The following is a 5,872-nucleotide window of genomic DNA, read 5'->3' as shown; positions in this document are numbered from 1 at the left end:
TCAACTATGACAGAAAAAATGAGAAGAATTTTTTTTCAGAAAATCACATTGTAGGATTTTTAATGAATGTATTTGCAAATTATGGTGGAAAACAAGTATTTGGTCAATAACAAAAGTTCATCTCAATACTTTGTTATATACCCTTTGTTGGCAATGACAGAGGTCAAACGTTTTCTGTAAGTCTTCACAAGGTTTTCACACACTGTTGCTGGTATTTTGGCCCATTCCTCCATGCAGATCTCCTCTAGAGCAGTGATGTTTTGGGGCTGTTGCTGGGCAACACGGACTTTCAACTCTCTCCAAAGATTTTCTATGGGGTTGAGATCTGGAGACTGGCTAGGCCACTCCAGGACCTTGAAATGCTTCTTACGAAGCCACTCCTTCATTGCCCGGGCGGTGTGTTTGGGATCATTGTCATGCTGAAAGACCCAGCCACGTTTCATCTTCAATGCCCTTGCTGATGGAAGGAAGTTTTCACTCAAAATCTCACGATACATGGCCCCATTCATTCTTTCCTTTACACGGATTAGTCGTCCTGGTCCCTTTGCAGAAAAACAGCCCCAAAGCATGATGTTTCCACCCCCATGCTTCACAGTAGGTATGGTGTTCTTTGGATGCAACTCAGCATTCTTTGTCCTCCAAACACGACGAGTTGAGTTTTTACCAAAAAGTTTTATTTTGGTTTCATCTGACCATATGACATTCTCCCAATCTTCTTCTGGATCATCCAAATGCTCTCTAGCAAACTTCAGACGGGCCTGGACATGTACTGGCTTAAGCAGGGGGACACGTCTGGCACTGCAGGATTTGAGTCCCTGGCGGCGTAGTGTGTTACTGATGGTAGGCTTTGTTACTTTGGTCCCAGCTCTCTGCAGGTCATTCACTAGGTCCCCCCGTGTGGTTCTGGGATTTTTGCTCATCGTTCTTGTGATCATTTTGACCCCACGGGGTGAGATCTTGCATGGAGCCCCAGATCGAGGGAGATTATCAGTGGTCTTGTATGTCTTCCATTTCCTAATAATTACTCCCACAGTTGATTTCTTCAAACCAAACTGCTTACCTATTGCAGATTCAGTCTTCCCAGCCTGGTGCAGGTCTACAATTTTGTTTCTGGTGTCCTTTGATAGCTCTATAGTGGAGTTTGGAGTGTGACTGTTTGAGGTTGTGGACAGGTGTCTTTTATACTGATATACTTTTATACTGATAACAAGTTCAAACAGGTGCCATTAATACAGGTAACGAGTGGAAGACAGAGGAGCCTCTTAAAGAAGAAGTTACAGGTCTGTGAGAGCCAGAAATCTTGCTTGTTTGTAGGTGACCAAATACTTTTTTCCCACCATAATTTGCAAATAAATTCATAAAAAATCCTACAATGTAATTTTCTGGATTTTCTTTCTCATTTTGTCTGTCATAGTTGAAGTGTACCTATGATGAAAATTATAGGCCTCTCTCATCTTTTTAAGTGGGAGAACTTGCACAATTGGTGGCTGACTAAATACTTTTTTGCCCCACAGTATGTGTTTACAGTCCAATTCTGTTTTTTTTTTTGCCCAATTATTGGCAATTATTGGCAATAGAGCTGATCTGATTGGTCAAAAGACCAAAAATATCAGAATTGGGCTGTGTAAACACAGACTTTTTTTCATTTGGAAGATGCTGTTGAAATTCAATATATTTATGTTTATATATATCAACCATTCTTCAGAGTAAATAGATTAGAGCAAATTTGACACTATGTTTTGAAGGAAAATGGTTGATTTCAGTATAATATTTTCAGGAATACTTTCTATTAGATTGTCACAAAAAATATATTATATGGTACATAGGCCAGCAGTGTAGAAAAAGGGTTTGCTACTCATTATTCTATTTTAGCCTGCAGTTGTAAGCAGGCCCAGTGATTGTCATGCATTCTGAGTGGGAGATTTTATGGAGGAACACTTTTAACTGTTGCCTACTAGGGTATGTAGTCATGTATGATTGTTCATGTAAGAAAATGTTTGATGCTGGAGCCATTAAATACTTTCTTCAAAAATGACTGTTAAATTGTTGCATAATTCCCGCCTATTGAAATTGTATGGTTATTTTGGGGCAAATGGGGCAAACACAATTGTAGCCTTAACCGATTAACGCAGGAAAAACCGTGACATCTGCGTGTAGGGAAGACGCCAAGAAAATATGAATAGTTTGAAAAGGAGTGAAAGTGATTGGCAAGGCCTGGTCAGCGAGGTGAGTGCGCTGAAAAAACCCTGTGACAATCGGTTGCGTGAGCCATCAGTGATGATTAGCGAATAGAAATACGGTTGCCATATGGAAGGACAAATTAAAGTCTCAATATACCTTTTGTTACGATTATGAAGCCAAGTCTATGGATTCTAGGGTTGTTTGTGTGCATATACCCCACACAACGTATTTTAACACAAAGCGATTGGTAGTCTACCGCCTGGTCCATCCAAAACAATAGACAGTATGTTGTGAAAAGTAGGTAGAATCTTAATGAGAATGATTTACAGCTGTAATGGCTGCCAAAGGTGCTTCCATCAAGTATTAACTCTGGGGGGTGGAGACATATCCAATTATTTCGGTTGTTGTTTTTTCTCAATTTGGAAAATATCTTTCTTTCACTTTGAAAATGTGGATTATTTGATCTAGATCTGTAGGATTTATTTGAATTTAATCCCTCTTTAGATTTTTTTTTTCAAGGCAGCAAAATGTGAAAAAAAAGTTCAAGGGGGTGTAGGTTTTCTATAGGCACTGTAGTTCCTGGTGTGTAAGTGTAACCGGTGTTATGTCCCTTTCTGTACCATCCTATTTGTTGTTCCATTGTTCCTGGTGTTGAAGCATAAGCTGGAGAGTAAGGAGGCCCTCCTGATCCTGTCCAAAGAGCTGGACACCGGTCAAGAGGAGAGAGACCAGTACAAGCTGATGGCCAACCAGCTGCGAGAACACCACCAGGGACTCAAGAAGAAATACAGAGAGTTCATTGTGAGTCTGCCTAAAGGATTTATATTTGAATTTAGTACTCCTTTTCTGCCACGTTTTGCCTTAAAGTGATAGTTCGTCCAAATGACGAACTTGACTTGGTTTTATGGATATATGAAAAGGGTCTAAGGACCTAGAATGTCAGTGACCCATGAATGTTTTTTATTTGATTTGCTAGAGCTTAGCATTAGTATTATTGAGTGCAAAACAATGGGACCCCTGTTAGCATGATTTCAATTGCAAGCCTAAATCACCTTGCAGTAAATCTTTGCATTTTTGTTATTTCTATTAGTTCTTAAATGTGTGTTCTGTTTTGGGATGGAGATCTGTCTTTACCACCAGAAAACGCAATCAGGTAAATTGTGCTGCTGTTGGCCATTAAATTCATATTCTTAAAACTCTTGTCACTTTATCACAATGATGATGGACAAGGCTCATCTGAAGTTTTGCCAGTTCAGCCTTAAAGCCAGGCTTTTTTTTTTCATCTGTGACTCTCCCACTCTTTCACTTCCATCCCTTTTTGTTCTCCATCTCTCCCTATTTCTCTCCCTCTCTCTTCCTCCTCTCCCCAGGTGAACTACACAACATGACCAAAAGTATGTGGACACCGGCTTGTCGAACATCTCATTCCAAAATCATGTGCATTAATATGGAATTGGTCCCCCCTTTGCTGCTACAACAGCCTCCACTCTTCTGGGAAGGCTTTCCACTAGATGTTGGAACATTGCTGTGGGGACTTGCTTCCATTTAGCCACAAGACCATTAGTGAGGTCGGGCACTGATGTTGGGCGGTTAGGCCTGGCTCGCAGTCGGCGTTCCAATTCATCCCAAAGGTGTTCGATAGGGTTGAGGTCAGGGCTCTGTGCAGGCCAGTCAATTTCTTCCATACCAATCTCGACAAACCATTTCTGTATGGACTTCACTTTGTGCATGGGGGCATTGTCATGTTGAAACAGTTCTTGTGCTGACGTTGCGTCCAGAGGTAGTTAGGAATTCTGTAGTGAGTGTTGCAACCGAGGACAGATGATTTTTACGTGTTACGCACCTCAGCACCTGGTGGTCCAGTTCTGTGAACTTGTGTGGCCGTTTTTGCTCCTAGACGTTTCCACTTCACAATAACAGCCCTTAAAGTGTCCCGGGGCAGCTCTAGCAGAGCAGAAATTTGACGAACTGACTTGTTGGAAAGGTGGCATCCTATGATAGGAGCCACGTTGAAAGTCACTGAGCTCTTCAGTAAAGCCATTCTACTGCCAATGTTTGTCTATGGAGATTGCATGGATGTGCGCTCGATTTTATACACCTTTCAGCAACGGGTGTGGTTGAAATAGCCGAATCCACAAATTTTAAGGGGTGTCCACATACTTTTGTATGTACAGTGCATTCAGACCCCTTGACTTTTTCCACATTTGTTACGTTAAAACCTTATTCTAAAATGGATGAAATTGTTTTTTTCCCCCTCATCAATCTACACACAATACCCCACAATGACAAAGCACAAACAGATTGTTAGAAATTTTAGGAAATTTATAATACAAAATAAAAATCTAATATCACATTTACATAAGTATTCAGGCCCTTTACTAACTACTTTGTTGAAGCACCTAGGCAGCGATTACAGCCTTGAGTCTTCTTGAGTATGACGCTACAAGCTTGGCACACCTGTATTTGGGGAGTTTCTCCCATTCTTCTTTACAGATCCTCTCAAGCTCTGTCAGGGATGGGGAGCGTAGCTCCACAGCTATTTTCAGGTCTCTCCAGAGATGTTAGAAGGGTTCAAGTCTGGACTCTGGCTGGGCCACTCAAGGACATTCAGAGACTTGTCCCAAAGCCACTCCTGTGTTGTCTTGGCTGTGTACTTAGGGTCTTTGTCCTGTTTGAAGGTGAACCTTCACCCCAGTCTGAGGTCCTGAGCGCTCTGGAGCAGGTTTTCATCAAGGATCGCTCTGTACTTTGCGCCGTTCATCTTTTCCTTGATCGTGACTAGTCTCCCAGTCCCTGCCGCTGTAAACCATCCCCACAGCATGATGCTGCCACCAACATGCTTCACCGTAGGGAGAGTGCCATGTTTCCTCCAGATGTGACACTTGTCATTCAGGCCAAAGAGTTCAATCTTGGTTTCTTCAGACCAGAGGATCTGGTTTCTCATGGTCTTAGAGTCCTTTAGGTGCCATTTGGCCAAATACAAGCATGCTGTCATGTGCCTTTTACTGAGGAGTGGCTTCCGTCTGGCCACTCTAACATAAAGGCCTGATTGGTGAAGTACTGCAGAGATGGTTGTCCTTCTGGAAGGTTCTCCCATTTCCACAGAGGTTCTTGGTCATCGTCCTGACCAAGGCCCTTCTCCCCCGAATTTCAAGTTTCTTAGCAAATGGTCTGAATACTTACAGTGCCTTGTGAAAGTATTCGGCCCCCTTGAACTTTGCGACCTTTTGCCACATGTCAGGCTTCAAACATAAAGATATAAAACTGTATTTTTTTGTGAAGAATCAACAACAAGTGGGACACAATCATGAAGTGGAACAACATTTATTGGATATTTCAAACTTTTTTAAAAGTCTATCTCAAGGCCATCAGACTGTTAAACAGCCACCACTAACATTGAGTGGCTGCTGCCAACACACTGACAATGACACTGACTCAACTCCAGCCACTTTAATAATGGGAATTGATGGGAAATGATGTAAATATAGAAACAATGCTACCTTATATAATGTTACTTACCCTACATTATTCATCTCATATGCATACGTACAGTGCCTTGCGAAAGTATTCGGCCCCCTTGAACTTTGCGACCTTTTGCCACATTTCAGGCTTCAAACATAAAGATGTAAAACTGTATTTTTTTGTGAAGAATCAACAACAAGTGGGACACAATCATGAAGTGGAACGACAT

The sequence above is a fragment of the Oncorhynchus tshawytscha genome, linkage group LG15 (genome assembly GCF_018296145.1).
Source record: "Oncorhynchus tshawytscha isolate Ot180627B linkage group LG15, Otsh_v2.0, whole genome shotgun sequence".
Taxonomy (NCBI): Eukaryota; Metazoa; Chordata; class Actinopteri; order Salmoniformes; family Salmonidae; genus Oncorhynchus; species Oncorhynchus tshawytscha.
The sequence above is the reverse complement of the archived record's forward strand: the minus strand, read 5'-3'. Positions refer to the sequence as shown.